Raw genomic sequence first — 6,000 nt, 5'->3', positions numbered from 1 at the left:
GTGCAGAAGAAGACACACATGTGGGTGGGATTGCATGAGTTGTCCCCGAAGAGAACTGGAAATCAAGTCCCGAACAGAAAGGCAAGCAGTAAAACCGACAATAACAAAAGACTAATAAGGTGAATTAAATGTGAGTTCCTTGTGTGTGGGTGGAGGTGGAGAAGGGCTCATGATCTGATACATAGGTCTGCAGAGATGTCGGTTTATTAAGACGAGAATGCGTAGTAAGGTGGTGGATTATTATAATGTGCAACATACAATTAAACGAAGAGAGGTTGTAAAGAGAGTGGCAAACAACCGTATAAAACAAATTTTGTGGGTTATAAAAAAGAAAAATTGTCAAATTAGCTGAATGCTTGTACAATCTTCGCAGAGCAACTTTCATTGTACTCAGGGATTGAGTTGACTGCACCTGATGAATTCAGAATAAATTAGTCCCAATTATTTGCATAGCACTTTAGTATGACATTGATAGTTACACTTTTTATTCTTCCATTTAATGTGAATGGGAGCGTGGGGGGTACAGGGCTTACAGTTAGTGAACAGGGAAAAAGCACAACAATACCATAAAAGTAAGGAGGATGTCATTCATGTAAGAGAAGGTCAAAAATACCAGCTTATTCATGAGGCTTGAACTCCCCTGAAGTGCGTTAGTGCTCGCTGCCATCACTGTAAGTAGTGTGACGAGTCCAAACGCCTTTGCACAAATCAAACACACCCATGAAGGTGTACGCTAGCTAACGGAATGCTAACGTGCGCATGGTGGATGTTTTAGCTTCTTACAGGCGTGTGTGAATACGTCAAGGCAGTGACAGCGTGCGGACTGGTTGTACTGGGACAGAGACACCGTGTGGACTTATTCCACTGGGCTTTGAAAATGGACGAGCAGAGAAGTCTGACCTGGATAACACTAAGGAGGACTTCCGTTTGCCCAAAACTCGTCACAGGAAGCCATTCAGACAGGCGAGTAAAGCAACAGGTGTTTTGTTAATTGCAACTGAACTCAGCCGTTTTGTGTGTTGTTGCTCTTTTTTCTTTTGGAAGTGCGAGTCTGTGTGCAGCAGGTGTGGAGTTTATATCATCACGTCTCTTGGTGGTACTTTATTCGGTTGTTAAAGTGGCATGTTTTATTCATGTTGCTTACAAATATTGCAGCCGCCGTCCTGTGCACGTACTTTATTGTCTAGTTGGACTCGTTTATGTGTAGCTGACAATCAGCTACACATAAACTAGCACCTGCTGCAAAGGTCCTGTCTCCAAAAAAGGGATGCACTGTCGGTTTGAACATGAGCACAGGTCTTTCTCAAATCTACTGTTCTACTGCATCATTATGCATGTTTCTTTCGGGGTTTGTTTTCAGAAATATGTTCTACTTATTATCACAATGAATTTTCTGATGAAGAATTTTCTGCTCGGTGCACTTCTTCACCTGCACCTTGATATTCAAAATGGCACGACTGGCATTGATATTCTCAGGTTGTGCACTGCGGCTGCTCAAACCTGAGCTGAGCTGTGACCCTGACACAAAGCTGGATTCTCAGACAAGAAATACCACATACAATGTCTATCTCCAAATATCTGTCAGACTGAGAGGGCTCTCCATTAAAGGCCTTTTACTGTGTTCTAGTAGCGGTTGCTGTTTACTTTAAATTACATTATTTAAGGTTTTGTCCAAATGAGAACATAAAAAAAACATTTCATGTTCTTCTTTAGTTGATTCTGTGTTTGTGAGGAATGCAACGTATAGTCAGTACACACAGGTGAAAGCTCAAGGGAGCTTCACACGTCATCCCAGACAAACCGCAGAAGGGCGCTGACAGCTTGGAGAGTACACTGTCACTAACCTGCCCTATGATAGTTACAGTGTGTGTGTGTGGGGGTGTGTGTGCACAGCGTGTATGCACAGCAGCACAGGTGACCTTTTACTCTCAGTAAGCCCTTTCAAACATCAAGTGTCAGTCCCTGGCTCTACTGCACATATCTGGGTCACATTTGAAGGCTAATGTCATCAAACCTGTGTGAGTGAAACAGGTGAGACACATGAAGGATCAATTTCAATTGGGGGCTGCGTTTACATCATCGCTGAGCGTAATCTGTGAATCTGTGAATCTCATTTAAAATAAAAAGTGTTATGTGTGACTGAGACGGCGAGGGCGATTGCCTTAATTGCCTCTGAACCAGATTTGTAATGCACCTCACACACGCTGTGTAAAAGTCACTCACGTTGTTTACTTGAGTTGTCTCTTTGGCTGGAATAAAGCTCATCGCTGTAGTGGCGCTAATAACAATGTGATTTCCGTGACTGAAAACCCTCAACCTATAAAGCACACAAACATCCGGATGGTTTGATGCTGCAGGCTAAACTGAGAATATGTGAATGCCGAACGTATCCGAAAGCTGATCCGTATTACTTGTTGAGTTCCATTATTTTACAACTCTTTTGACATTGCAGGGTGAAGGTGAATGTCTGCTCTTGTTTTTCTCAATTCCAACCTTCAGGGTTGTGTTAGAGCTGGCTGCTCAGCCCAATCCCTGCAGGTTTATACTGTAAACACAGCGATAGTGCATTTTGCATTTGCGCTTTCGCTTCCGATGATTAACTTTTCTTATAGGTACTAGTTTTTCCATCGTGCATTGACTTATCTGCCAGTGTCCCCTGTTTATGCCTGAGGCACATTTACTCATTTTACAAAGTCACTTTGGATAAATGTGTTCACTAAATCCTTAAATTGAAAATTGAATTTGGGTCAGAGAGCGCAGGATAGAAATAATGGTTTTCTAAGTCAAGCCTCCATTACAATACATTGATCTACCTTTATGTGCAAACCAATGGGACCATAGATTTACTTTCTAGAAAGCAATGAGTCATATTCAGGATGCACCATCAGAATTTAAATGCCAAGTTCACCCTCAAACTGAATTATCATTTAATGGCCCCATAAACTTGGACCGCAGAGTCTCAATGCTATATTTCTGACCGTCTCCTGATAGCAGTGAATTAAACTATGTATCTATTATAGTGTCCAACATAAAACTGTTGATGCTGATGAGAGCTACATTTATCAGTGCTTTTTTAACATTGGGAGTTTTGATGTCTCCTTAACATCAAATAAACTGTGGGCTAAATAGTGGGAGTTTCGATGATTCATATTTGAAAAGAACCAACACACTCCTCATCCAGGGAAAACAAGTTATCCTCATTCTAACAGTTCAGGAATAAAAGAAGATGCCTCCATGTGCTTTTTTGTGTGCCTTCAGACGTCGTTAGAACAGAGCTGTCAAATGAAACATTGTTCTAAATGACACAACTACGATGACGGATCTGACAAGAAACGCATTGTGATTGTGGGTGTGCGTCAGTGATAAATTAAGCAAAGGAAACCATAAGCTGCATCGTCGGTGTTAATCCAGACAGCCCCCTTGTTGGTGTCGACTGTAAACGCCGTCAAACTTTCAAACCCAGAGTTCTTTGACGTCCTCTCGCCCGTCTGTTTATTCCAACGTTGGCTCCGTTCACCTCTGGGCTCACATGAAGATGCTTTTCTTATTGCCTCCAAGTTGCTTTCATTCGTTTAAGTCGCTTCCATCCTCTTGTAGTACTACATTCACCGGAGCCTGTGGGTATTTAGGTGCACGCTCGCCGAGAGTGTGACAGACTTCGGTGTTCCTGTGAAGCAAGCTGTGAGAAATTTCTATCGAGTACGTGAGGAAACTAAGGTTTTACTCGTGCTACTTTTTCAAAGACTTGATTCTCTGGATCAGTGGTTCTCAACCTTTTGTACCTGTGGAATATTTTTTAAGTACTCCCAAATTTATGCTAATTATATATATATATATTTATTTATTTATTTATTTAGTACCCCAATTTGAGAACTGCTGCTCTAGATCACTCATTCCAATAGATGGGTCAGCACTGACAGGAGGGTTATACATTTCATTATGGACGCAGACTTTCTTCTATCGTCTTTAATATTGGTATCTGCAGAACACCTTTGAGTTACATCAGGGAGACTGAATGTTCGTATTGTTCTAAAAAAGTGTTCCTGACTACTTTCTGTTTGATAATTCGAAGTGATGTGCAATGGCAGTAAAATAGTCAAATGGAACATTCTTTTATGCACAAATTTGCTCTTCTCATGATTTATAGATAAGGCTTATTGTGAATTGGGTCACTGTGGTTTGCCATTTTCAAAAAAGTGGGTCCCCGGGAAAAAAGTTTGGGAAACAAGGCTATAAATGTGTATTCTTCATTTCATTCTCTCTCTGGGTTGACATGTACTTAAAACAAGATTATATGTATATCCTCCTCTTTCAATAGTTTATATTTGGTCAGGACCTGTCTTTGTGTATTATTTCCAACAGAATGGACACACACAGCTATTTGATAATTATGTTTTAAGTCCAGGTAGCAAGGATGACTTTTTTTTTTTATATGTTCCCCAAATGTATCCCCCCTCCCTCCCCTCCTGAACTCATCTCTCCCTTTATCCGCTCTGTTGCCTTGTTGTCGCCACCTCCTTTCTCTCCCTCACCCTCCATACCGCCGTCTCTGAAGAAATGTGCCCCATAATCTCTTCCCTCTTTCTCAGGTATGCGTGCACTCGACCTCTCAGGTAAGGTGAGTCAGGTGTGACGACATGGTCAAGAGCTGCTCGAGTTAAACGTCACACACAGACAAATCCCCCCCACCCTCTTTGGCTACTTGTTCAGATAGGAGTTCTCATATCTTGCCTGGCTCTCGCTCCCGCACCGCGGGGCCGTGCTGTGGTCTCCTTCCTGCCTCGGTCCACTGTGTGTGCGTACACGTGCGCGCGTGTGCGTGTGCTTGTTCATGTGTGTGTTCAGGGCCCTGCACTGCTCAAATGATATGCAAGCTGTCAATTTGAATCAGTGTGTCCTGGCGCTCCGCTCACCCACACAGTATCGTAATATTGGGGCATCTGAACACACACACACACACACACACACACATGCACAGTTTTGCTGAGAAATATCGAGGATGAAATGATATTGTGTGTGTTTGTTCTTTGGCTATCAGGACACTGGATCATGTTTTACAGGTGCGGGCAGATAAATCTTGCTGCTCCTTTTTTTGTATACTTTCCCCTCATTCTCATCTATTCTATTTCTTTTTTTTTTTTCATGTCCCAACCGAACGACCCTCCCGCCCCCCATCCCCCGCTACTCCCTACTCCCACCTTTTCCCGCCTCCATCCTCAAACCACAGTGGTCTCCGCTGTGCTCCACTTGCTACTTTTCTTGCATGTCTCTCTGAATGTTGGGATCGATAAGAGCCAACTGCGTAATAGAATTAGGCTCTAATGGAAAGTACAAACTAGCTTTCTATTTACTAAATCCCTCCAGGGGGGTTCTGGGTAGGTAAAGAGCAGACTGTGAAATGAGACTTCAGTCGAAGATATGTGTGCACGGTTTTCATGTGTACGGTTGTGTGAGTGTGTGTACATGTTTGTCCGTGAGGGGAAGGGAGATACTGAAAATTGACTGGAAATCAAGTTAAATTGGTTTAAGTTCTACGGCTTCTGCCTTAACGTCAGGTACATGGATTTTTCCACAAGTGATGATTTTTGCCGAGGACAGCAAGAGATTAGAGAGCATTTCTGTGTGTTTTTGTGAAATGCAAAATGCCTCCAAAATAACGTATCCAGACTTTAGGGATTTCTAGTAAAAGACAATATGTTAAACTGTAGTAAACGCAGGTAACAGGCATGTTAATGCAACAGGCTGTTCAATAAAAGACAATATACAACTACATAATGTAATGAAATATTAATGAAACAAACCACTTAAAACACTCACGTTATTAGGATCCAGCTGGAGCCTGATAGGAAGCAATTAAAATGATGCAATTAAATATATTGTTTGTTTCTTTGAACAGAAAAGCTTGCTGTTAAAGAACAAAACTAACAGCATACAGTTAAACTAACAATTTATCAATCGTCTTTCCATTTTCCTTTATCCTAAACTTGCTCATCTCACCTT

The sequence above is a fragment of the Clinocottus analis genome, unplaced genomic scaffold (assembly GCF_023055335.1).
Source record: "Clinocottus analis isolate CAN_PGR_092001 unplaced genomic scaffold, fCliAna1.0.p SCAF_16, whole genome shotgun sequence".
Classification (NCBI taxonomy): Eukaryota; Metazoa; Chordata; class Actinopteri; order Perciformes; family Cottidae; genus Clinocottus; species Clinocottus analis.
Note: the sequence above shows the minus strand (reverse complement) of the source record.